This window comes from Saccopteryx bilineata, chromosome 11 (genome assembly GCF_036850765.1).
Source record: "Saccopteryx bilineata isolate mSacBil1 chromosome 11, mSacBil1_pri_phased_curated, whole genome shotgun sequence".
NCBI classification, from domain to species: domain Eukaryota; kingdom Metazoa; phylum Chordata; class Mammalia; order Chiroptera; family Emballonuridae; genus Saccopteryx; species Saccopteryx bilineata.
Genome location: NC_089500.1, coordinates 47884099 through 47912016, shown reverse-complemented (window position 1 = coordinate 47912016; position 27918 = coordinate 47884099). Strand labels below are relative to the sequence as shown.

At 43.2% G+C, this 27918-nt stretch overlaps 1 protein-coding gene, 1 non-coding gene and 2 pseudogenes across 2 annotated transcripts in view; 2 read left to right on the top strand and 2 right to left on the bottom strand.

Annotated features, from left to right (window-relative positions):
* COLEC12 (collectin subfamily member 12) overlaps positions 1–27918 on the top strand; it is a 274994-nt gene that overhangs the window by 174169 nt on the left and 72907 nt on the right. The gene's annotated exons all lie outside the window — the stretch shown is intronic.
* LOC136315599 (ATP synthase subunit O, mitochondrial pseudogene) lies at positions 5456–6119 on the top strand (annotated as a pseudogene).
* On the bottom strand, positions 17214–17317 carry LOC136315788 (U6 spliceosomal RNA). Its single transcript, XR_010727577.1, has one exon. It is a non-coding gene; the product is annotated as a U6 spliceosomal RNA (small nuclear RNA).
* Positions 20390–21480, bottom strand: LOC136315406 (large ribosomal subunit protein uL30-like; annotated as a pseudogene).

The window sequence follows — 27918 nt, the reverse complement described above, 5'->3', positions numbered from 1 at the left end:
CTTCACACAAAATTGTGAATGTTGCTGTCCAGTCACTTCCCTTCTAACATCTAGCTTCCACACTCTCCTAGAGATGGAGTGTTTGTTGTAAGAGGGCGAGGTTCTTGGGACCTCGGAGAACTGGGGAGGAGGTACCATGTAAAGAGCTTCAGTTAGCTGGGAGACTTGTGAGCACATTTGGTGCAGGGAAAGGGTGTTCAGGAGAGAAAAAGAGCAATGCAGAAATGGAGACAGGAGGACTCCAGAGATAACCTTCCTTATTTGTTGAAAATTAAACAAAGTTGACTCTGGTTTGTAGGGGGAGAGGTTTGTGCTCATCAGGGGGTTTCTTGGCCTGAAAGAAAGGGGGCAGTGGTAGGTGAAAATTTTATAAGAACAATCAGTTATTGCAATTGCTGATGTGTCTACTTCTCTTCAAGTGTCCCTGGGAATCAGATTTTCTGGAAGAAGCTGGCTTTAATGTCACATTGATTCATTAGTAGCCCATCATTGCCGGAAATATGTCTGTTATTTCCCCAACATGACCTCTGTTTAGTCCAGGGGTAGTCAACCTTTTTATACCTACTGCCCACTTTTGTGTCTCTGTTAGTAGTAAAATTTTCTAATCGCCCATCGGTTCCACAGTAATGGTGATTTATAAAGTAGGGAAGTAACTTTACTTTATAAAATTTATAAAGCAGAGTTACAGCAAGTTAAAGCATATAATAATAATTACTTATAATGTACTTTATATTGGATTTTCACTAAGTTTGGCAGAATAAATCTTTATAAAAAACTTACTATAGTTAAATCTATCTTTTTATTTATACTTTGGTTGCTCTGCTACCACCCACCATGAAAGCTGGAATGCCCACTAGTGGGCGGTAGGGACCAGGTTGACTACCACTGGTAGTCCATGCCTGTGACATACTGGCCCTCAGACATGCATGGTCACACGTAGTTAATGTAGTGGCTTCAGCGTATTAAAACTGGGGTTAACAAACTTCACTGGATGTGCGGTTGACTTTTGGGGAGTGAATCTCTCAATAAAGATGTGGGCCCATGATGCCGGTTCCTACTTGGAAGCCGTGTGAGTATGCGCAGTAATGATAGTGCCATACTAATTAAGACCAAGGACCAAAAGAGCCATTGCCGATGATCTAATTAGGTGGGTTTAGTTAGAGATTATACAGATAATTCTGATTAAGACATCAACCTAGTTCAATTTTACGGACCTCTATTTAAAATGAGGTGGTATTTGACTATAATAAAATAGTATAATATGTACTTTACTGTGTCTTGCCATTGTAGAAGTTGAGGGCTTAAAAATTACCATTTAAGCTTGATTTTTCTTTCAAGGTCCAATTACGTAAATGGCTTATTACTAAGTTCCTTTTGTTCCTTATCCCTCCTGCTTTTCATTGAGACTGTTTTACAGTTCATTAGCCCCTTGACTAGAAGGTAGAAATGAGACAAAGTGAAACATGGGTCTCCCTGGCAGCAGAGCTGGTCAACTGCTCTGTGAGGAAGATACTGAACCCACTGCCTAAAACAGGTCTTTGTATTCGCCAGGGATTAAAAAAAAATTTTTTTCCCGTCTCTAGATCCCCAGTTCTGGAAAGAGCTAATAATTGGAAGAACTGAATACTTTTGATAGTGTAAAAAAAAGTCAGCAGGATCCTGATTTATATGACTTTAAATTTTTCATTTGTAAGGAAAAATACTGATGAACCCAACAATTTAGTGAAGCTTTTTAGAACCACACATGGTTTATCCAGTGATTACACTCACCAAAAGTTTTTATTTAACTATAAGTGCTGTAACAGAGATTCTGAATTTTCCTAGAGTACATTATTTTTAAGAGCTATGATGATACACAATCATATAGGTTGTGTCTGAATCGATGACTGTACTAAGAGATCGGCCAGTGTCTCAAATATTGCATAGGAAACATCACTGAGGGATTGCTCTATGGCAGGGGTCCCCAAACTCTTTACACAGGGGCCCAGTTCACTGTCCCTCAGACCCGTTGGAGGGCCGGACTATAAAAAAAACTATGAACAAATCCCTATGCACACTGCACATATCTTATTTTAAAGTAAAAAAACCAAAACGGGAACAAATACAATATTTAAAATAAAGAACAAGTAAATTTAAATCAACAAACTGACCAGTATTTCAATGGGAACTATGGGCCTGCTTTTGGCTAATGAGATGGTCAATGTGCTCCTCTCACTGACCACCAATGAAAGAGGTGCCCCTTCCGGAAGTGCAGCAGGGGCCAGATAAATGGCCTCGGGGCCGCATGTGGCCCGTGGGTTGTAGTTTGGGGAGCTCTGCTCTATGGCATAGAAGCCTTCAAACATGTCTTAAGTGGAGAGAAGGAAATCACAATGTTTTACTGGTGGAAGTTTCGTCATGAGGCTTAGACTTGAGGCAGAAGTTTCTGTGCTTCTTGCACCAAGACACTCTTAGTCACTGCCACATGATACATTTTTAAACGTGTTCTTCACTTTCTTGTCCTGATGCAAGAGAACACCAGCTTAAAGCAGGACATACGTTATCCCCCATGGAAAAAGAAATAACCAATAATTAAGGGCATGGCTCACAGGGACCCAAGTTTATTGGTAATAAAAGGCAGCCGTGTTGACAACTCTACCAATTAATCTGCCAAAAGTGTGCATGTCATCGTGTTAGAAAACAGGACTGGAAACAACCAGGGATCTATATAAAGCATAGACAACAGTCTTAAAGGACATGGGCAGCAACACGGAACCACTCTTCAGCACATAAAGTAGACTTCCACCTTCTTTTTTTTTTTTTTTTTTTTTTTTTTCTGGAAATGGGGACAGACAGTCAGACAGACTCCCGCATGCGCCCGACCGGGATCCACCCGGCACGCCTACCAGGGGCGACGCTCTGCCCACCAGGGGGAGATGCTCTGCCTCTCCTGGGCATCGCTCTGCCACGACCAGAGCCACTCTAGCGCCTGGGGCAGAGGCCATGGAGCCATCCCCAGCACCTGGGCCATCTTTGCTCCAATGGAGCCCTGGCTGTGGGAGGGGAAGAGAGAGACAGAGAGGAAGGAGGGGGGGTGGAGAAGCAAATGGGCGCTTCTCCTATGTGCCCTGGCCGGGAATCGAACCTGGGTCCCCCGCACGCCAGGCCGACGCTCTACTGCTGAGCCAACCGGCCGGGGTGACTTCCACCTTCTTTGACCAACAAAATTCCTTACCATGTGGAGAGCCCTTCAGGCTTGAATCAGGTATACATGTGCCCTCTTCCAGAGTTCTATTCCCTAGAACCGTGAGGGCGAACCTTTTTATAAAAACCACCCACTTTTGTGCAATGATGGTCAACCTGGCCCCTCCCGCCCACTAGTGGGCGTTCCAAATTTCATGATGGGCCAGTCGAGGAGGTGCCGTTTGGTTGCTCCGCTACCACCCACCATGAAAGCTGGAACGCCCACTAGTGGGCGGGAGGGACCAGGTTGACCAGCACTGCAGAAGTGAGCAGTTTTTATAAAAAGGTTCGCCATCACAGCCATAGAAGATGCCAGCAGGAACAGAAAAAATTAGGGGATGTTAAATTTTTTTTATCACCTCAATCACTTTCATGGATGTTATTTCCTTGAATCTTCACAGTTACTGTCCTAGGGAAGTATAAGCATCTTAGTTTTCATAGGTGAGCTTCCAAATCAGGTCTCTCTGGTTCCCATATCCATTCTTTTCCCACAACAACATACCCACAAGAGGCATCAAGAAATATTTGTTCAGCCTGACCTGTGGTGGCGCAGTGGGATAAAGCATTGACCTGGAAGTACTGAGGTCGCCGGTTCAAAACCCTGAGCTTGCCTGGTCAAGGCACATATGGGAGTTGATGCTTCCAGCTCCTCCCTCCCTTCTCTCTCTCTGTCTCTCCCTCTCCTCTCTAAAATGAATAAATTAAAAAAATATATATTTGTTCAATACCTGGCTGTCGTGGATTTATGGTGTGACTTTGGGAAAGTCACTTATTAAGCTTTGTATCTGAAAAATGAGAGGTTTTTCTTACAAACTAAACATTCCTGCCATAAAATTCAGCAATTTGCAAAGGAACTGAAATTTTATGTTCATACAAAAACCTGCACACGGATGTTTGTAGCAGCTTTATTCATAATTGCCAAACCCTGGAAGCAACAAATATATCCTTCTGTAAGTGAATAGATAAACTGTAGTACACCCAGACAATTGAATATTATTCAGCACTAAAAATATAGAAGCCATAAAAAAGACATGGAGGAACCTTAAATGCATATTACTTATTAAAAGAAGCAAATCAGAAAAGGCTACATACATACCAATGTATGGAATCCTGCAGTTCCGCTGTAAGTGATCCAATGTCATCATTTCTCCTAGCTGAATAGTATAAAAGCGAGACTAAGAGGCATGGACAGGAGTGTGGTGGTTACAGGGGGTGGGGGGAGGGAAGGAGGGAGAGGGGGAGGGGGAGGGGTACAGAAAGAACTGGATGGAGGGTGGCGGAGGACGATCTCTCTTCGGGTGATGGGTATGCAACAGAACTAAATGACAAGATAACCTGGAAATGTTTTCTTTGAATGTATGTACCCTGATTTATTGATGTCACCCCATTAAAATAAAATTTATTTATATAAAAAAAAGGCTACATACTGTATAATTCTGACTATGTAACAGTCTGGAAAAGGCAAAACTTTGGAGACAGTGAAAAGGTCAGTGGTTGTCAGGAGTAATGGGGCAGGGAGGGATGAATAGTCAGATCAGAGCACAGAGGATTTTTAGGGCTGTGAAACTTCTCTGTGTGATACTATAATGGTGAGTATATCATATATATATCACACATTCCTCCAAAACCCATATGCTGTGAACCTAAAACTTCTCTAAAAAAATGACCCAATTAATAAAATTTTTTTAAATAAGAGGATAGAAATTCTAAGGTTTCTACCAAAGTGCTTCTCCAACTTTAGCAAGCATAAGAATCACCTGAGGATCTTGTTAAAATGCAGGTTCTGATTCAGTAGGTCTGGAGAGAAGCCTGAGGCTCTTCATTTAACGAGCTTCCAGGTGATGCCCACACTGCCGGGTGCTGAGACAGCACTTTGGGTGTAGAGGCCTTATAACATTATCATTCCGGGATTCCAGCGTGCCACATCTGAGCCTTCCAGCCGTCACTGTACATTTGATGAGGTGTCTGGCATAGCTGGTCCTCAATAACGTTAGATACACTGGACTCAGTTAGTATAGGAAAAGTGGCTCAAAGGAACATGGCGGAAGGGATGTTTGTAACTGGCTGCTCAGTGATCCTGCAGTTCTCTGCAGCAATGGGCCTTCTCCCCACTCCCACCGACTGTACCTACTTTCTCCACTATTGGCTTATCCACCCTAAGTTTGTTCCTAGCTCACTCTGACTAACGTTCCGAAATGAGATCAGCCTTGGACTTGCACCTGCCCTGGAGAAGATGGCCTCCCCAGCCGTGTCCGAGCTCTCACAGCAGGTGCGATGCTAGGCACACCTGGGGCCAGGCCATGTGCCAAGCATCTGCGGCCACCTGTTCAGGTACACAGTATAGAAGGTCGCCGTGCCACCACTCTTGACTCTATTGCATCTCAACAGAATAAACTGATACAAATAGAAAAGGAATTGTTGAGAGTAGCACAAATCTTGAAGGAACCCAAATGGCTGCTTCAGTTGTGAATCCCTGTGTAAAGTGTTGCATTAAAGTGGAAAGCCTGAGTTTTATGGCTGCAAACAAGAGGTTTTCTCCCGTCACGGCCAACCTGATTGGTCAGCTTGCCGAGAATGGTCAGTTGAACAACACCCCTGGCATAATTTCTGCCTTTCTACCATGATGAGTGTCCACCATGGAGAAGCACCCTGCACAGTGACTGTTGCATCTCCTTTAGATGAAGCCACTCTTTCTGAAGTAAAAATGTCCTGAACAGCTTCATAACTTAAAAAGCCAAATGTTGAAACTGGAAGTTAAGATTGATCCATCAATCATGAGTAGAATGATTGTCCGTATTAAAGAGAAATATGTCGTTATGTCTGCACAAACCAGGATTCAGAAGCTGAGCAAGGTTATATGGGAGGTTTTCTGCAAATCAGAATTCTTCCTGAACTGAGAAAAAAATAAAATGAGGTCAACCTTAAAGGATATCTGGTAAATACCATTAGGAAGCATGTTACTCTTCCAAAGATTTTATTTATTTTGCAGATTAAATCCCATCCTCACCACATACATTACAACATATAAAGTTTCCTCCTCCACTCCGACACCCCTCTTTGTTCTAGTAACCGGCATCAGCACTTTATTAGCTGACTGCGGTAGCTCCATGCATTTTTCCTTGTGCGGTGTAAGTTACTACTCTTAGGAATGGTTGCAGAGGCCAGAGGCCAGATTTTCATTATCTCTATGGGGAAACATTCATAAACTCAAGACAAAAATATGGCATGAATTCAAAATTTCTTCTCTTTCTGTATTTTTTTTTAAATCCCATTTGAAACCACTTGTTTAGAGCTGAATCTAATTAGAGTACTTCAGAAATAAGAGCTTACTGGGTTGAACCCATAATGAAGTGGACGCTACTTTTTTAACCTGATCTTTCTTATATGCCCAAAAGGACAACACTATGTATTTTTGTACAACTGTCAAGGGACAAAGGCAGCTCCAAATAGTTCACCTGGATAAACAGATTGCCATTCACTTCATCTGAAAATATAGAGATAATGAACTTGGACAACCATATACACAGCAGGGGACTGCTCCAGAGTGTCTGCCTCCCTAAATCAGCAGATAGCCTCCCAGAGAGCTGCCACGGGGAGGCCATTCAGGGTGGCTACCTTCTATTGCTGTACTCTGAATTGTTCTAATGAACTGTGTGGTACTGTGGAAAGAACTTTTGGGCATTTCTGTCTTCTTGGGTTTATTCCTGTGTCCCAGCCCACTCATGTTTATTCATTTGTTCTCCTGAGTTAAACACATTTTTTTTCGTCATTGTGCAAAGTTGGTAATTTAGTCCATTAGTCCCTAGAATCAAAGACACCTGGAATCACAGAGTTACACCACACCCGGAAAGTCATCCAACCTAATCCCCTGTACGATGCCTGATTTTCCTTTGCATAGTTTCTGCCCTATGGGGCCTCACGCTAGTCTTTGCTCACTTGTGTTCGGCTCGGTCTTACATTCCCTCAAAGCTTCCTAGTCTTTGAAGAGTTCTCCTTGGAGGAAAGTTTTCCTGAGACTGAGCAGAAATCTATTTCACTCTAGTTCCTACCCTGGAACTAGATATAAAAACAATGAAAATAATTTCCTCTTACACATGACAGAGCTTCAGGTATTTTAATAGCAATTATAGTCCCCTGAGTCACCTCTTCTCCATGTCCTTTATCAGTGTCCTTATATCAGAGACCAGACTCTTCACTATCCTGGTCACTCTTTGAACAGGCTCCTACCTCTCTGCAACCTTCCTCAGGTTAGTGGTCCGGAACTTGTACCATCCTCCAGCGTGGCACAGAATTAGCTTTCTGGAATAGTTGTTCCTAACCTTGGCTGCACGTCGAAATCGCCTGGATGATGCCTAGGCCCCCACATTCAGAGATTCTGATTTCACTGACCTGAGGTGTGGTCTGATCATCAAGATTTAAGTTTCACAGCTATGCTAGCTGAGCTCATGTGGTTTTATCATATTTCTGGCAGATATTGTATGTTGCTCTCTGGGATGTTATGACGAGGCATTCAGGGAGTTGGGATATGGGGGGATATACATCTCTCTCCTGAGGTACCACTCACCTCCCTGCCCTCTGCCCACTACATATTACACTTTCAGTTACAGATCAGTAACTCAGATCGAATTTGCTACTCAAATTCTTATGTTTTACCTCCTCAGCTACGACTAAGCCATCACTCTCATCATAAACAGAAGAGGGCAAAAGTAGGCTTATAGTTCATATTGAAAATACAATTAATAAATAATAATAACACAGGAGTAAACTCTGTTTCACATACCCACAACTATAAACCTACTTTTGCCCACCCCTGTATTTTGCAAATTGCTTTTTCTTTTTCTTTTAATTACAGAAAGTTTTGTGATTAAAGGCTGGGTTGGGTAGATTAGGTGTGCCACAGCAATGAGCTGTCCCATCCTAGATGCCGGAATACGCTGGATTTTCCCACAAGGTCACAGACGACACTGTTAACCAGTTCCTGTGTGAAGACTGTCTTGGAAAGGACACAGCATGAAGGTGCAGACCAGAAAGTGTCCTCTGTGTCTGCAGGTGGACATCCCCAAAAAGGAATTGCATTTTAAAAGGACAGATGAAGGGGAAACTACACTACGTTGGCCCAATATGTGCTACATCCAATGTATTCATTGTAAATGTGTGATCTCATGTAACCTATACAGTAATCCTGTCATATGTGTCACTATGCTCACATCACAGATGAGAGAACTCAGGTTCAGAGGGGTGAAGTCAGGGGTCGGGAACCTATGGCTCTATTGATGGCTGCATCTGGCTCACAGACAAATCTTTAATTAAAAAAATAATGTTAAAAATATAAAACATTGTCGGCCCTGGCTGGTTGGCTCAGCAGTAGAGCATCGGCCTAGCGTGCGGGGGACCCGGGTTCGATTCCCGGCCAGGGCACATAGGAGAAGCGCCCATTTGCTTCTCCACGCCCCTCCCCTCCTTCCTCTCTGTCTCTCTCTTCCCCTCCCGCAGCCAAGGCTCCATTGGAGCAAGGATGGCCCGGGCGCTGGGGATGGCTCCTTGGCCTCTGCCCCAGGCGCTAGAGTGGCTCTGGTCGCGGCAGAGCGATGCCCCAGAGGGGCAGAGCATCACCCCCTGGTGGGCAGAGCATTGCCCCTGGTGGGTGTGCCGGGTGGATCCCGGTCGGGCGCATGCAGGAGTCCGTCTGACTGTCTCTCCCCGTTTCCAGCTTCAGAAAAATTAAAAAATAGAAAAAAATATATATAAGACATTGTCATGTATTACAATCCATTTATTTCCTACTGCTCATGTTCATGGTTGCGGGTGGCTGGAGCCAATCACAGCTGTCCTCCGGGACAACACCAAATTTTTATTGGATAATGCGTAATGTACATGGGTCGTTGTATGGCTCTCATGGAATTACATTTTAAAATATGTGGTGTTCATGGCTCTCTCAGCCAAAAAGGTTCCCGACCCCTGGGTTAAGTGCTAATAAGTGGGGTGTCAGGATGGAAATGTGGCTCATCTTTTTCTACCACTCCACACTAAGGCAAGAAAGGCCCTGCATCCCATTTGAATTTCATCATATTGGGTTCACTCCAAGGTTATATTCTGAATGCTATTTCTGCATGTCATGCATTTGCTAGGTTAGGAAAAACCTACTCTATTTTGATGAGATGCAGAACACTTACTTATAAGGCACTCTTTCTTCCTTTGTGCAATTTGCTATATAAAGTACTAAGTCAGACCATACACTTGTGAAACTAGTTGATCCTATATTCTCGACTGTACATGAAAAGTAGAAAGAAAAAGAGATTTTCTTTTTCATCATCATGTCTAAATGATTCATACACGTACTCCCTAACTTGGAACAAGGAAGGTGATTTGTAAGGCAGCTATTTGATGATTTAAGATACATTTTGCCCCAGAAATAATTGTCTTCTGGCAATCTGCAGTGCCTGTTTAACCCACAGTGTACCTGGCATGTCGTAATGAAATAACTATTCCAACTTTATTGTGAGTATATTGTAGGTTATTATAGCAGTGCAGTCCTAATTTCTAAGAAGGCTCCCGTCTCCCCATAGTGGTAGTAGTTTTTTTTTAGCTCTACAAGATCACAGACCTGGTATGCTTGGTTAACATACCCAAATAATGAGTTTTTGACATTTGTAAATCCAGCAATTATTTACCTGATGAGAGGTGAACTGTTTTGTTTTTCTTTGTTTTTTTTTTAAACTTTTGAATTTTATATAGAAAAATAACTTTCACAGGGTAATATTGGCCAATAAGAATACATAGGTTTCAGATAAATATTTCTGTAGCATTTGAAAGGTTGATTATATTGTATACTCATTACCCAAAGTCAGACATTTTCCATCACCTTATATTCCGTCCCATGCCCCCAGCCCATACCCCTCCCCCACATCACCTTCCTTCTGGTAACCACTTCGCTTTTATCTGTGTCCATGAGACTCATTTTTATATCCCACCTATGTGTCAAATCATTATAGTTCTTAGCTTTCTCTGATTTACTTATTTCCCTCAGTATAATGTTCTCAAGGTCCATCCATGTTGTAAATGGCACTATGTCATCACATTTTATGGCTGAGTAGTATTCTGTTGTATATATTATATGTACCACATCTTCTTCATCTAATCCTCTATGAGGGACACCTATGTTGTTTTCATGTCTTGGCTACTGAATAATGCTGTGATGAACATGGAGATACATGTGTCTTTACGTATCAGTGTTTTCAAGCTTATGGGGTAGATACCCAGTAGAGGGAATGCTGGGTCATATGGTAATTCTATTCTTAATTCTTTGAGGAACCACCATACTATCTTCCATACTGGTTGTACTAATTTGCATTCCCATCAGCAGTGAATGAGGGTTTCTTTTTCTCCACAGCCTCTCCAACACTTGATACTATATGTCTGGTTGTGAGAATAGCCAATCTTAACAGGTATGAAGTGGTATCTCATTGTAGTTTTTTGTTGTTGTTGTTGCTGTTTGTTTTTTTTTTACAGAGACAGAGAGTCAAAGAGAGGGATAGATAGAGACAGACAGATAAGAACGGAGAGAGATGAGAAGCATCAATCATTAGTTTTTCGTTGCAACACCTTAGTTGTTCATTGATTGCTTTCTCATATGTGCCTTGACCATGGGGCTACAGCATACTGAGTAACCCCTTGCTCGAGCCAGCAACCTTGGGTCCAAGCTGGTGAGCCTTGCTCAAACCAGATGAGCCCATGCTCAAGCTGGTGACCTCGAGGTCTCGAACCTGGGTCCTCCACATCCCAGTCTGATACTGTATCCACTGCGCCACCACCTGGTCAGGCTCATTGTAGTTTTGATTTGCATTTCTTGAATCGCTAGTGAAGATGAGCATCTTTTCATATATCTGTTGGCCATTTGTATGTTCTTTTGGGAGAAGTGTCTGGTCAGGCCCTCTCCCCATTTCTTAATTGGGTTGTCTGCTTGTTTATTGCTGAACTTTGTGAGTTCTTTATATATTTTGGATATTGATCCCTTATCGGAGCTGTTGTTTGCAAATATCATGTCCCATTTAGTTGGCTGCTGATCTGTTTTGTTGTCAGTTTCTTTTGCTGTGCAGAAGCTTTTTAGTTTGATGTAGTCCCATTCATTCATTTTTGCCTTTACTTGCCTTGCCTTTGGAGTCAAATTCATAAATTGTTCTCTACGACCAGTATCCATAAGTTTAGTACCTATGTTTTCTTCTAGGTAATCTTATTGTTTTGGATCTTATATTTAGGTCTTTGGTCCACTTGGAATTAATTTTTTGTGCACGGGGACAAACTGTAGTCAAGTTTCCTTCTTTTGCATGTGGCTTTCCAATTTTCCCAGTTCCACCTATTGAAGAGGCTTTCTTTTCTCCATTGTGTGATTTTGATTCCTTTGTCAAAGACAATTTGTTCGTATATATGTGGTTTTATTTCTGGGCTCTTGATGCTGTTTCATTGGTCTGTGTGTCTGCTTTTCTGCCAATACCAAGCTATTTTGATTATTGTGGCTCTACAGTATAATTTGAAGTCAACTAGTGTGATATCTCCACTTCATTCTTCATGATTACTTTGGCTATTTGGGGGTTTTTATGGTTCCATACAAACCTGGTGATTTTTTGTTCTATTTCTTTAAAAAAATGACAGTGGGATTTTGATGGGCATTGCTTCATTGCGGCCCGAGCCATTCTAGCACCTGAGGCGGAGGCCATGGAGCTGTCCTCAGCACCAGGGCCAACTTTGCTCCAATAGAGCCTTGGCTGTGGGAGGGGAAGAGAGAGACAGAGAGGAAGGAGAGGGGGAAGAGGGGAGAAGCAGATGGGCGCTTCTCCCGTGTGCTCTGACAGAGAATCGAACCCAGGACTTCCACATGCCAGGCTGACGCTCTACTGCTGAGCCAACCAGCCAGGACAAGCAGTGGACTTTTTTATATTGATTTTATATCCTATGACTTGACTGTATTGGCTTATTGTTTCTAATAGTTTTTTGGTAGAGTCTTTGGGCTTTCTTTATACAAAATTGTGTCATCTTCAAAAAGTAATATCTTCTTCTTTCCCAATATTGATGCCTTTTATTTCTTTCTCTTGCCTAATTGCTCTGGCTAAAACTTCCCAAACTATGTTGAATAGGAGTGGAGAGAGTAGACACCCTTGTCTTGTTCCTGATTTTAGAGGAAAAGTCTACCCTTTTCTCACTATTTAGTACAATATTAGCTTATGTTTTGTCATATATGGCCTTTATTATGTTGAGGTACTTCTATTTCAATTTTCTCAAGTGTTTTAAACATAAAGGGATGTTGTATCTTATCGAATGCCTTTTCTGCATTTGTTGATAAGATCATATGGATTTTTGTTCCTTGTTTTGTTGATGTGGTGTATTACATTGATTTTTTTTTTTTTTTGTATTTTTCTGAAGCCAGAAACGGGGAGAGACAGACAGACTCCTGCATGCGCCTGACCAGGATCCACCCGGCACGCCCACCAGGGGTGACGGTCTGCCCACTAGGGGGCGATGCTCTGCCCCTCCGGGCGTCGCTCTGCCACTCTAGTGCCTGGGGCAGAGGCCAAGGAGCCATCCCCAGTGCCTGGGCCATCTTTGCTCCAATGGAGCCTTGGCTGCAGGAGGGGAAGAGAGAGATAGAGAGGAAGGAGGGGAGGTGGAGAAGCAAATGGGCGCTTCTCCTATGTGCCCTGGCTGGGAATCGAACCTGGGTCCCCTGCACGCCAGGCTGACGCTCTACCGCTGAGCCAACCGGCCAGGGCCTACATTGATTTTTGTATGTTGAACCATCCTTGTACTCCTAGAATGAATCCCACTCGATCGTGATGTATTATTTTTTTAATGTGTTGTTGTATTCGATTTACAAGTATTTTGTTTAGGATTTTTGCATCTGTATTCATTAAAGCTGTTGGTTGGTAGTTTTTGTGTGTGTGTGTGTTGTCCTTGCCAGGTTTTGGTATGAGGGTCATGTTGGCCTCATAAAATGTGTTAGGGAGTACTGCTTCTTCTTCTATTTTTTTGTAAGACTTTGAAAAGGATAGGTACCAAATCTTTGAATATTTGATAGAATTCACTAGTACAGCTATCTGAGCCTGGACTTTTGTTTTGGGGGAGGTTTTTGAAGGTTGTTTTTATTTCCTCCCTACTTATATAGGTCTAGTTAGATTTTCTACTTCTTCATGACTCAGTCTAGAAAGATTGTATAGTTCTAGGAATTTATCCATTTCCTCTAGGTTGTTTAATTTGCTGGCATATAATCTTTCATAATATCCTACTGAGATCTTTTGTATATCTATGATGTCTATGGTAATTTCTTAACTTTCATTTCAGATTTTGTTTATATGAGTCCATCCTCTTTTTTTCCTTAGTGAGTCTAGGCCAGGGGTCAGGAACCTATGGCTCGCGAGTCAGATGTGGCTCTTTTGATGGCTGCGTCTGGCTCGCAGACAAATCTTTAATAAAAAAATAATAACATTAAAAATATAAAACATTCTCTGTATTACAATCCATTCATTTCCTACCACTCATGTTCATGGTTGCGGGTGGCTGGAGCCAATCACAGCTGTCCTCCGGGACAACACCAAATTTTTATTGGATAATGTGTAACGTACATGGGTCGTGTATGGCTCTCACAGAATTACATTTTAAAATATGTGGCGTTCATGGCTCTCTCAGCCAAAAATGTTCCTGACCCTGGTCTAGGCAGTGGTTTGTCAGTTTTATTGATCTTTTGAAAGAACCAGCTCTTTGTTGTATTAATTTTTTCTATAGTTTGTTTGTTCACTATTTCATTTAGTTATGCTCTAATTTTTACTATTTCCCTTCTTCAGCTGACTTTTGATAGCCTCTGTTCTTTTTTTCTAGTTCCTTAAGATGTAATGTTAGTTTGTTTACTTGGGATCTCTCTTATTTTTTGATATAAGCCTGTAATGATATAAACTTCCCTCTTATCACTGCTTTTGCTGCATCCAAGAAATTTTTATATGTCATGTTGTCATTTTCATTTGTGTACATACATATCTTTTTTCTTCAACTCAGTGATAGTAGGGGAGGCAAAGAGACAGACTCCTGCATGTGCCTTGATTAAGATCCCTTCCCACAAGCCCACTGGGGGATGCTCTACCCATCTGGGGCATTGCTCTGTTGCTCAGCAACTGAGCTCTTCTCAGGGAACCTATGGCTTGCAAGCCAGATGTGGCTCTTTTGATGGCTGTGTCTGGCTTACAAACAAATCTTTAATAAAAAAGTAATAACGTTAAAAATATAAAACATTCTCAAGTATTTCAATTCATTCATTTCCTACCACTCATGTTCATGGTTGCGGGTTAAGGGAAAGCCATGTAGCCATGCTCAGCTTCCAAGGCCAACTCACTCCAATTAAGCCAAGGCTGCAGGAGGAGAAAAGAGAGAGAGAAACAAGAAGGGGAGGAATGGAGAAGCAGATAGGTGCTTCTCCTGTGTTCCCTGACTGGGAATCGAACCTGGGACATCCACACACTGGGCTGACGCTCTACCACTGAGCCAACTCATCAAAGCCTTTATATATCTTTTGATCTCTGCTTTTATTTCTTCTTTGACTCAGTCATTTTTTTAGAAGTATGTTGTTTAATTTCCAAATTTTTATGGATTTCTTTACTTTTTACATTTGAATTCTAATTTTAAAGCCTAATGATCAGAAAATATGCTTGGTATAATATCAATCTTCCTGTATTTGTTAATGTTACTATTGTGGCCCAGAATATGGTCTATCCTTGAGACTATTCCATGCACACTGGAGAAGAATGTATAATGTGACATTTTGGAATGTAATGTCCTATAAATGTCTTACTATGTCATTTGGTACATAGTGTCATTTAAGAACGGTATCTTTTTTATTGATTTTCTGTTTGGATGATCTATCTAAAGCTGTCAATGATGTGTTGAAATCTTCAAGTATGATTGTGTTTTTGTCTGCTTCTATTTTTAGATCAGTTTGTAGATGTCTTATATTTTGGTGCTCCCTGGTTCAGTATGTATATATCATATTAAGAAGTATTATGTCTTCTGGGCCCTGGCCAGTTGGCTCAGCGGTAGAGCGTCGGCCTGGCGTGCAGGGGACCCGGGTTCGATTCCCGGCCAAGGCACATAGGAGAAGCGCCCATTTGCTTCTCCACCCCCCTCTTCCTCTCTGTCTCTTTCTTCCCCTCCCGCAGCCAAGGCTCCATTGGAGCAAAGATGGCCCGGGTGCTGGGGATGGCTCCTTGGCCTCTGGCCCAGGCGCTAGAGGCCAGAGCGACGCCCCGGAGGGGCAGAGCATCGCCCCCTGGTGGGCAGAGCTCGCCCCTGGTGGGCGTGCCGGGTGGATCCCGGTCAGGCGCATGCGGGAGTCTGTCTGATTGTCTCTCCCCGTTTCCGGCTTCAGAAAAATACAAAAAAAAAAAAAGAAGTGTTATGTCTTCTGGATACAATGTCCCCTTTATCATTATGAAATGTCCATCTCTGTCTCGGTTATCTTTGTTGTCTTGAGGTCAGCATTGTCAGATATGAGTATGGCTATACCTGCTTTTCTTTGGAAATTATTTGCTTGGAGAATTATTTTTCAACGTTTCACTTTGAATCTACTTTTGTCCTTGCAGCTTAGATGTGTCTCTTGAAGGCAAGGTACAGTTGGGTTTCACTTTTTGATCCAATCTGCTACTCTGTGTCTTTTTGTTGTTGAGTTCAGTCTAGTTACATTTTCGGTAATTATTGACATTTGAGGATTTCCTATAGCCATTTTGTTTTGTTTACTGGTAGCTCTATGTCTTGTTTGATTCTTCTCCTTTTTGTTTCTGTTAGTTAGTTTTTGGTTGGTGATATTCCATACTTCTTTCTCCTGTTTCTTTTTTTTTTAAAGCTGTATTTCAGTAGTGTCTTTTACATGGGTGGTTACCATTAGGTTATTAAGAGAAAAATGTTTATATGTACGAGAGTTCTTTGTCTCATGAATGCTTCTGCACTCCATCCTCTGCTACTGCAGATCTTTATCCTCTTCCCTTTTATGTTATTGTTGTCACATATCATCCTTGTTTTTATTGTGACCTTGTTGGAGCCTTTACTTGTAGTTTTGATTTGTTTTTTCTTTGTATCTGGTCAAATAACCCCCTTGAGTATTTCCTGCAGTGTGGCTTTTCTGGTGATAAATTTCTTCAGCTTCTGTATGTCTGTAAGAGTTTTATTTCTCCTACATATTTGAAGGATAACTTGGATGGATATAGTATTCTTGGCTGGTAATTCCTCTCTTTCAGTATTTTGAATGTTTGGGTTCACTCTCTTTTGGCTTGTAGAGTTTCTGCTGAGAAGTCTGATGATAATCTAATGGGCTTTCCTTTATATGTTATGTTCTTTTACTTAGCTGCCTTGAGGATTCTTTCTTTATCATTAACTTTTACAGTTTTATTATGATGTGCCTTGAAGTTGGTCTGTTTGGGTTGTGATATCTTGGCGTTTTGTTTGCTTCTTGGATTCGAGGTTCTAACTCTTTCTATAGGCTTGGGAAATTCTCATCAATTATTAGTTTGAATAGGTTGTCCATTCCTTTCTCCCTCTCTGTTTCTTCTTATATCCCATTATTCTTATATTGCTCTTTCTGATAAATTCAGATAATTCTTGTAGAGCTCTGTTTTTTTAATTCATGAGTCTCTCTCCTTTTCTCTTTGTAGCATCTCTAGTTGCTACATCTGTCTTTGATGTCACTGGTTCTTTCCTCTGTCTGGCTTATTTTATAAGCTAAACTTGCTACCTCAGTCTTCAATTCACATATTGAGTTCTTCATCTCTGTTTTTAAAGTTTCGATCTTCTTGATGAGGTGTTGGTTTTGTTCATTAATATGTTTTCATAACCCATTAAGTTGCCTTTGAGTGTCTTCTCACATCTCACTGAGTATTTTCAGAACTTCAATATTGAATTTTCTATCATTTAAATCCAAGATTTTCATGTGATTAAGATTTTTTTCTGGATTTTTTTTTTTTTTTTTTATGGAATGCTTCACGAATTTGCGTGTCATCCTTGCGCAGGGGCCATGCTAATCTCTGTATCGTTCCAATTTTAGTATATGTGCTGCCGAAGCGAGCACTATTTTCTTTCTTAACTACATCTCTGTTTTGTATAGCCATGGTATTTGATTTCTTCTCCCTTGATGGCATTTGAGAATGGTAATGAAAAACAACTAAAAAATTAAAATTAAAGAATACAATAAAAAAAATTTTTAATTATGATAAGTTGGCCCTGGTCAGTTGGCTCAGTGGTAGAGCATCAGCCTGTCATGTGGATGTCCTGGGTTAAATTCCCAATCAAGACACACAGTAGAAGCACTCATCTGCTTCTCTATCCTTCCCTCTCTCACTTCTCTCTCTCTATTCTCCTCTCCCCCTGCAGCCATGGCTCAATTGGAATGAGTTGGCCCCCAGCACTGAGGATGGCTCCATGGCCTCCGCCTCAGGTGCTAAAGAATGGCTCCAGTTGCAACAGAGCAAGTCCCCAGATGGGAAGAGCATCGCCCCCTAGTGGACATGCTGGGTCAATCCCAGTCGGGGGACATGGGAGAGGCTGTCTCTGCCTCTCCTCCTCTCACTAAATTAAAAAAAAATTATGACAAGAAAAGAATAACCATGGAAAAAAATATTGAAAGCAAACAAACAAATCAAACACAAGACACCCACAAAAATAAGAATATATAAAAATGAAAGGAAATGAAATTCAAAAGAGAATAAAAGAATAAGAAGGAAAAAAGGGGAAATAAAAGGAAATGTAAATTTTTGGTTTGAGAGGTTTATTCCAGTAGGTGTTGCAGTATTGCAACTTTTAGCTCTGGATAGTTCCTTGGCTGTCCTCAGCTGAGATATTGCTATTGCAATGATGTAGGTGGGACCACAGTAGCATTGGTGGGTGGGGTATGTTGCAAGGGCTTTACGACTTTGGCCTTACTGTTTTGGTTTTATGGCTTCAGGTTTCCAGCTTTATGGCTGTATCTGTGGCAATCTTGGGCTTCTAGCACTCCTTCCCAGGTCTCAACAGAACTGGGGACCAGATGTAGAGCACCTCTGTTCTTCAGGGGAAAGAGAGTGGCTCTGGAGAGCCTCCTGTGGGCTTTGTCTCTGCCATTCTCCATACTGTGAGGTGAGGGAGGCAGGATCTAGGATCTGGGGGCTGCACTTTAGCTTTCTCTGTCTCTGCCGAGTGTAGGCTACAGGCAGACTGTGGGAACACTGGGCATGACTCTGCACTCCAGCCACTTTGATTTATCTCCCTTACTGCCCCTATGTCTTACCACACCCCTAGCAAAAGGATACCCAGTCACTCTGAGTTTCCCTCTTCATATTCCTCAAACAAAATTCAGAGTGCCCGAGCTTTCCTCCTCCCTGTAGCCTAGCAGAGAAGGAAAAAAAAAAACAAACCAGTCACTCCGGGTTTGTCTCCTCTCCAAAGCCCACCATGAATGCATTTTATCTTCTGTCCCCCTTTACAATTCATCCCACCGTTAGTCCATTCGGGTGCTTGGATCTTTCAGGCACGCCTGCAAACCCAGCTGGGGTTCCTTTGCTGTGTTATAGTTGTTCAATTTGTTGAAACTTCAAGGGGAGAAATCAGGAGTATCTCTCATGCCACAATTACTCTGACATCATCCAGGTGAACTGTTTTAATGGAACACAAACTACACCAAATTTCAGAATTATACAACATGTGAGTTTTAGATATTTATTTCTCCTGTTAGTTTTATGCTAGACTTATTGGGAGCAGAATTATGTCTCAATGCAACTGTTTAAAAATTTTTTCATACATAAATACCCACTTCTGCACTTTTCTACACATGCTTTGAAATGTCACTTACCTGACTTGCTCTGAGTCTGACTTTGCTGACTTTGCCATTTATAAAAGTCTCAACTCCTTATCCCAGCACCTTTGACACTCTATGGCTCTTTGGGAAAGGGCTCATTTAAAATAGAATTAAAGTTGATGGACATAATTTATGACTTTTTATATACAACCCGTAGGCAGAGGCCATTTTCTTAGGAGGCCGGAGGGGACCAGGTGTGAGACTGCACAAAACCCTGAACCTTTCCCTCTCTGCTCTCACTCACTTTGATCCTTCTGTCTCATACAAACATATATGTTCTGTCTGAGCCAAAAGCTGAGGCCTTGCATTTGAAATCTCTAAGTATTTGAAGCCATTCATTTCCACGTTTCAAGCTTGATTTCTGATATACCACTCACTTCATTCCATTATATCCATCCCAACCTTGGGGTCTGGCTGGAAACTCTCCTAGGTCCACACTAGAACCCACAGCTGTAAAGATGCAGGAGGTATGTATGTGTGTGCACACGCACAAGTATAATTAAATTTGTATACATGTAGAATTCAAATGAATGCTATCTGAATAGTCAGCATACATTTGGGGATATTTCCTGTGGGCTAGGAACTGGTGGCAAAAAGGTGAAAAGATACAGCTCTAGTCTCCATTAGGAAAGCTAATTTATGTAATGGGATGGTGGTCATGTGCAGTGGGCATCTGGGAGAAGGAACCCATCAAAAGTCAGGCTTCACAGAGGAGCTAGACTTGGTTTTTTTTTGTTTGTTTGTTTGTTTTTAATTTTTTTTTTTTTTTATTCATTTTAGAAAGGAGAGAGAGGGGAGGAGAGAGAGAGAGAGGAGAGAGAGAATGGGGGGGAGGAGCAGGAAGCATCAACTCCCATACGTGCCTTGACCAGGCAAGCCCAGGGTTTCGAACCGGCGACCACAGCATTTCCAGGTCGACGCTTTATCCACTGCACCACCATACGTCAGGCGGTTTTTTTTTTTTAATGTAAACTACTTTATTACCTTACCTATAAATCATGCACAAAGGCCCATGGATAACCCAATGGCACAATTCAGAAGTGAAAAATTAGTAATTCTCGTTTGTACCAACAAGTCCTTCCTGTACTCCAGAAATGTTTCTCACAAGTTACAAACTGAATCCTAGTTTTGGATGCAATGGCTATTGATTTGGCTTACTTTTATCACATACCAAAATTTGCCAGAATAGTTAAGGGATAGCAGAGGTACACTAACAAAAAGTCACCAAGATAATAATACATTTCAATTTTAAAGCCGTCACTTTACCGTTTATTAACTGACCAGATCACAAAAATAACAGTGGTAGATACCTTAGTTCATCCTTCTGATAAGCCTGTTGATCTGATCTTCCCTGTTGCCAGCATCCCCACCTTCTACAAAATGAGTGGTCTTTTTCTTCATTCCACCACATGGAGAAGTTAATTTGAAGGGCCATAGGACGTTGTTTGCCTCTTTGAAGCGTTTTCCAACAGTATTGATCTCATGAATTAATAGATCTTCCATGTAGTTGATGCCATATTTACCAAGAGATAGAGCAATCAATGCGTTATCTGTCAGAGCAATTCGTTTTTAGTTGATTTTGTCATAACCATGTTTGTAAATAAGTTCATTGACTGACTTCAGGTTTGGGTACTCCCACACGACATATGTTTCCATGGTCCTCAGCATGTTAATTGAAGCTTTGTTGAGGTTCACGAAGGTGCCACTGAATATCTGGTGCAAGCGCAGAAGCTGCAGCACCTTGCAGTCCTTTGGGCTCACACCACTGATACCTCTTATCCTGATGACAAATGCCAATTTGGGTTCTGCCAGTACACAGAAGTCGCCAGCCTTTCTCACCATCCTAGCCATTCGACTATCAGTTCTATACACCTGCCTGTATTTGTGATAGTGCTTAGCCTTTTCTTTTTCATTTTTGTGTCAGAAACAGAGTCAGAGAGAGGGACAGATAGGGTCAGACAGAAAGGAAGGAAGAGAAATGAGAAACATCAATTCTTTGTTGCGGTTCCTTAGTTGTTCATTGATTGCTTTTTTTTTTCATATGTGCCTTGACCAGGGAGCTACAGCAGACTGAGTGACCCCTTGCTCAGGCCAGCAACCTTGTGCTCAAGCTGGTAGCCTTGCTCAAACCAGATGAGCCCGTGCTCAAGCTGGCGACCTCGGGGTCTTGAACCTGGGTCCTCCATATCCCAATCTGATGCTCTATACACTGCACCACCGCCTGGTCAGGCAGTGCTTACCTTTTTCATAGATGAGCTTTCCTCCTTACTTTTTGGAGCATCTTTTGGGCAAACTCTTTTCTCAGGAGCTTGATTTTAGCTTCGCTTTTTCTTCAGGGTTTCTGGCACAGCAGGAGCCTTCTTCTCTCTGGAATTAGCATTCTTCTCTTCTGTATCCTCCATGGTTCTAGCCAGAAAAGAGGAGGAGCTAGAGTTTTGAAATGGTTCATAGAACATTAGAATTTGGGAAGGCAGGGAAACAAGCAGTGGAAGGTGTTTCAGACTGAGGTGACAAGCACGTACGGGGGAAAGGGGACAGTATAATGTGCTCTGACAGTACAGGTCCTCTGAAGTCTGAGCTGAGGGATGCAGGAAGAAGACAAGGGGAAAGAGTTAGGGGACTGTCCCATCCTAAAGGCCTGCGGTGCCATGCTTTGAAATGTTTCTTTTGTACTCTAGGGAATGGGAAGCTACTGAAAAATTTTAGGATGTGGAGAAGACATGGCCACACGTGTTGGACATCAAAGCTGAGTCATGGATGCTAAAATTAATCCAAATCAGAGGGAAGTAGGATTCTTTCTTCATCATTGGAAAAATCAATAAAGCTCTTATCTTGGCTTTGGGCTAGAAATCTTTGCTTTTTCCTCTGGAAATACAGCTCTTATCTTCTCCTTTGTGGTTTCTGTGCTGGTGCTTTCTTAATCTCGTCTCACAGGCAAAGCTTCCAGATGGCTCCCGTCCTGTCCTGTGTGCCATCACAGGCGTGCCGGCCTGTCGGGGTAGATGAATGAACTCCTCCCTGTACCTCTGACCTTTGCACCACCACCTTCCCAGCTGTGCAACTCTAGACTCTCTCCATCAACTGTCCTGTGTGGAGGTTCATGAGCCCCCTTGTGAGCAGACCACTTCTCTTAAATCACTTGTGAGAGGCACTGAGAGGCTGCCACTTAGTGGAACATTAGAAACAGTTTTAGTATTTTGAACTTTGACCTGAATGAGTTGTGATCACTGAAGTTGAGTCTTTCTCTTCAGCCCTTTGTTCCTCTTATTTCTTCCTTTTTTTCCCCTCCTGTTTTCCTCTGTTTCCTTCACTTTTCTGAAATTTTTAGGTTGCATGGACCTGGTCAAGAGTAAGTAGACATTTCTGTTTGTTACAACTTTTTCTAATGAAGATCTAGTGTTGGGATAAAAGGGTTGAACAATCCAGCCAGCTCTAGTTTACCAAAGAGAGTGACCCCTGGGTTGGGGAGTTTCCATCCTGTCCCACTCAGTTGTCACCCAGCGGCATTCAGGATTCTTTCTGGTGGCTTCAAGGTAAAGTTCTTGAGGGCTCTGGTGGAAAGGAAGACTCAAGAGTAAGCAGTAGAGCCACCAAGAATGAAAGGGACAGCAAGGGAGAGCAGGCATGTGGGGAAAGAAAGGAAGGCGAGAACTGAGAAGCTAGCAGTGGAGGAGTGCAAAGGAAAATGGAAGATCTGTTGGGTAGAAGTACACAGTGTCAGAAGTTTTGAAAGAACCAGACAAAATATGCTTCTCTTAGTCTATCCGTTGGAACTCAAAATTTCCCCATGGAGAGCAGGGCCAACTGCTACCAGGAAGAAGCTAGTCATCTACAACTGTGGCAATCATTGCTAAGACTTCGATTTTAAGTTCCTGGAGGGGGGAACTGGGTGCCATTGGCCTTGTTCTGTCTCTCTGATGTCCTTCGGGACTTGATGCTGGTCATCTGGCTAAAGGACTGGTGGCAATTGCCTCTGAATGTTTTGGTCCACAAAGCAATACACTTGGGGTTTTTACACAGCTTCACAGGAATGGAAGAATATTTGTAAGTCCTGGAACTTTTCCCTGCAGCTACTTTCCCTAAACAGTAGAGCAACTTAAAATAGCCGTTCTACTTTTATAACAGTTTTGTTTATAATTCAGAATGGGCGTGTAGTCCATCGCCTAATGTCCATCAGCTGTGTGGCCAGGCTACCACAGAGCAGGGTACCCTCCAGGACCAGCGCCAGGCATTGAAAGCTCCATGTCAACAGTGCAAAGTGTGGTGGATACTCCATCCACAAGGAATTGCTGTGATATTTTTAAATTTCTCTGTCAGGGTACAGGCAGAGCTGATATTCAGGTGGGGAGCACCCTGGTATGCCCATTCAGATTGATCAGTGCCCACACCGGGGCATTTGTTAAATATTTGGACTATCACCCCTAGATGTGGGGTTTGGACTGAGGTTGTATGCAATCGCATATTCTCTTTGTGGCTGAACTAGAATTTGGAATATGGGGTGTTTCCACATCTAAGTTAAATCACAGCCCTCTTATGGAGAAGGAGTGCAGCCCCCCCACCCACCCACTCGCCCACTCTTCCCCCAACCTCACTCCTCGCCAGGCCTGAGTGTAGGAGTGAGGGCATACACATGCCCAGTGTGGGGTGCCCCCTTGACTTCACACCCCTCAGTGCTGCTCATTGGCTTTCCTGTCTTTCTTTGGAAGGCAAGTGCTCCAACTGCAGGCTTTACATAGACACAGCAGTAAAGGCTTTTGAAATAAAAAAATAGGCCCTCAAAGCAATGGCCAAGGATTCCCTCCATTACAGCATGGGTCCAAAAGCCCAGACCAGCACGCATTTCCCAAATGCTCTGGGAAGCTCATTTCCTTTGTGCAATAAGGTCTGTGCTGTCTGTGGACCTCGGACTTGGATGCTGAATAGCAAACATTGCTGGGGGGGGGCTTCCATGCCTAGGGAGACACTGCAGAACACAGGGGTACACCCATTATGGGAATACTGCAACACGGGCTTGCTGGGGAGCTGGTTCTGACTCATGCGGGCTCTTGATGCATTTGGGCCAGCAGCCCGATGGATGGGCATCAGATCTCTTGGGCTCATATGTGCCAAGTGCATCATGTGCCGGTTGCTGTCCTGCCATCTGGAAGCCATTAGCGTTGAAATGGTTTCAAGCACTTGCTGTGCACTCAGTGTTGCAGGAGGCCAGCCCAGCACAGCCCCGGTCCTAGGAGCCAGGAGCCTTTCGCTTCCTGTAGGATTTCCAGTTTAAAGCCCAAGGAAGTCCTGCCTCTCAGGCAACCCCTTCTCTCCCTTCCCTTCCCTCCCCTTCCCTTCCCTTTTGGACCCCAAGAGCATGACACTTGCAGGGAGATCTTGGCATCTCTCCTTGTTCCATTTCTTGCCTACTTTATAGGTTAGAAGGGAAGGAGTTGCAAATAAGTCACTTTTTTAAAAGCCCCTAGGAATGGAGTTGCAGTTTACACTCTCTGCCATGTGCATCTTGTAAAATGAAATGTCTCAGGAGAGCCCTCAGAGGAAATCAGGGCTTAAGTCTCAAGCCTGGTGATTTTTGCCCCATGTGCCTCAAGGGGCACACTGGTGTGCCACAAGAAATTTTTGTTTTGTTTTGGTTTTTGTTTTTTACAGAGACAGAGAGAGAGAGTCAGAGAGAGGGATAGACAGGAACAGACAGAGAGGAAGGGAGAGAGATGAGAAGCATCAATCATTAGTTTTTCCTTGTGGCACTTTAGTTGTTCATTGATTGCTTTCTCATATGTGTCTTGACCATGAGGCTACAGCAGACCGAGTAACCCCTTGCTCAAGCCAGTGACCTTGGGTCCAAGCTGGTGAACCCTGCTCAAACCAGATGAGCCCGTGCTCAACCTGGCGGCCTCGGGGTCTCGAACCTGGGTCCTCCGCATCCTAGTCCAACGCTCTATCCATTGCGCCACCCCCTGGTCAGGCTGTGCCACAAGAATTTTTAAAGTGTGCAGTACCTGACTATGTAGTCAGGGCCACTGACCTCTTATCCCTTAGATCAGTGGTCCCCAACCCCCGGGCCGCAGACTGGTGCCGGTCTGTGAGACATTTGGTACCGGTCCGCAGAGAAAGAATAAATAACTTATATTATTTCCATTTTACTTATATTTAAGTCTGAATGATGTTTTATTTTTTAAAAATGACCAGATTCCCTCTGTTACATCCGTCTAAGACTCACTCTTGACGCTTGTCTCGTAAGTTCGACAATTATATTTAAAAATATCACAGTTTTTACGCCGGTCACATAATTTTATTTTGTGCATTTATCCGTCCCACCCTAAAGGCCGGTCTGTGAAAATATTTTCTGATATTAAACTGGTCCGTGGCCCAAAAAAGGTTGGGGACCACTGCCTTAGATTGTCAAATAAAAAAGTGACAACAGCCAATGCAACAACAGCCATCCAATGCAAGTGAATCCAAATTATACCTAATATTTTGTCAAATCAGCAAAAATATATATTTTTTTTTGGTGTGCCAGAGAATTTTAGTAGTTTATGTGTGCCATGAGATGAACAACATTGAGAACTGCTGCTCTGGCCATTTAAAGTCGCGATAACTGATAACTTCATTGTAAAGAAGCTGCCGGTGGTACCTGGTAATGTGCTAGGAGCAGGACTGGCCTTACTCCAATCCTTATGATAGCCCTGCAGATGAGGACACTTGAAATTACAGCTGATACAGGAAGCATTGGAGTCTAACGGAGGTCTTCCTAATTCCTAAGCCCACACTCTTTCTGCTCTACCAGCTTGTGCCCCAGTTTAGGCATAGGTAGGGTGGAAGTCCCAGGGGGCTGAGGAGCAAAGGAGGAACAAACATCTGCAGTTCGCACTAGATAGTCCAGTCATGGGTTTTTCTAAGGAAGCAAAATGATCTTTTGAAAGGAAACTCATGCAGTCTGTCAGCTTCTTGCCAACTCGACTGCAGTACAACCTGCCAAAAACAGCCAAACCTTGTTTTGGGTATGAAAGCAGCTGTTATAATAAACTCCTCTGCTCTACCTTTTTTTCCTGTTATGACTATTTAAAATAAATGTCACCAATACACGGATTTTCTGGGGTCATGAAAACATTTTTTAATTGGCAGGCTCTTTTACATTCTTTGGTGAATTTTAGGCAGTAAACAGAATGCCACACGCCATTTCAGATTCGTACAGTATTAAAGGTCTCTGGATTCTGAAGACTTTATTCCCTAACCCCACCCACCCACCCACCCCTTGGGCCCAAGCCTTCTCAGGCTTTGAGTTTATTCCAGAATAAGTGGATTTCTGCCTCTTCTATAGAACATAGTCAGATCTGGGTTTGAATTCTGGTTCTCCCAACCACTGATATTATAACCTCAAGTAAGTTACTCTTCAGTCTTCTAGTCTGTAAAATTGGCATAGTAACCACTCATTAGAGTTGTCATGGAGTTTAAAATAAAAATTAAAAAATAGCAAATATTGCCCTGGCCGGTTGGCTCAGCGGTAGAGCGTCGGCCTAGCGTGCGGAGGACCCGGGTTCGATTCCTGGCCAGGGCACACAGGAGAAGCGCCCATTTGCTTCTCCACCCCTCCGCCGCGCTTTCCTCTCTGTCTCTCTCTTCCCCTCCCGCAGCAAAGGCTCCATTGGAGCAAAGATGGCCCGGGCGCTGGGGATGGCTCTGTGGCCTCTGCCTCAGGCGCTAGAGTGGCTCTGGTCGCAACATGGCGATGCCCAGGATGGGCAGAGCATCGCCCCCTGGTGGGCAGAGCGTCGCCCCATGGTGGGCGTGCCGGGTGGATCCCGGTCGGGCGCATGCGGGAGTCTGTCTGACTGTCTCTCCCTGTTTCCATTTTCTTCAGAAAAATGAAAAAAAAAAAAAAAAAGCAAATATTGCCCTGGCTGGTTGGCGCAGTGGTAGAGCGTCGGCCTGGTGTGCGGAAGTCCCGGGTTCGATTCCCGGCCAGGGCACACAGGAGAGGCCCCCATCTGCTTCTCCACCCCTCCCCCTCTCCTTCCTCTCTGTCTCTCTCTTCCCCTCCCGCAGCCAAGGCTCCATTGGAGCAAAAGATGGCCTGGGTGCTGGGGATGGCTCCTTGGCCTCTGCCCCAGGCGCTGGAGTGGCTCTGGTCGCAACAGAGCGACGCCCCGGAGGGGCAGAGCATTGCCCCCTGGTGGGTGTGCTGGGTGGATCCCGGTCGGGCGCATGCGGGAGTCTGTCTGACTGCCTCCCCATTTCCAGCTTCAGAAAAATACAAAAAAAAAAAAACACACACACACACACACCCCAAAATAGCAAATATTTACATGCCATATGCTGTTAGGTGTTTTCTATGTATTAATTCATTTAATCCCTTCAACAATCCTTCAGGGTAGATACTGTGCTAGCCATATCTAGCCCCTGGGGATACAGTAGTGAGTGCAACTGATAAAAATCTCTGTCTGCGTGAAACTTAACATTCTTGTTGAGGGAGGCCAAAAGATAAGTAAAACATCAAATGCTGAGAAGAGCTATGGAGAAAAATAAAATAAGAAAAGGGTGAGTAATGGGAGGAAGGTGTTACAATTTTCAAAGGATGATCAGGGGAAGCCTCTTTGACAAGATGACATTTAAGTAAAGACCTTGGGGGAAAAGTGAGGGAGGGAGACATGAGGGAATCTGAAGGAGAGTACTAGGCAGAGGAAACAGCAAGTGCAAAGGTCCTGTGGCCATGCATCTGCTGTGTTCAAGGTACCACAAGGAGTCTAGTGTGGCTAGAGTAGGAGCAGAGGAAAGAGAAAATGAGCTCAGGATTGGGGAACAAACTGTGTAGGGCTCTTTGTCTCAGTGAGATGAGAAGCTAC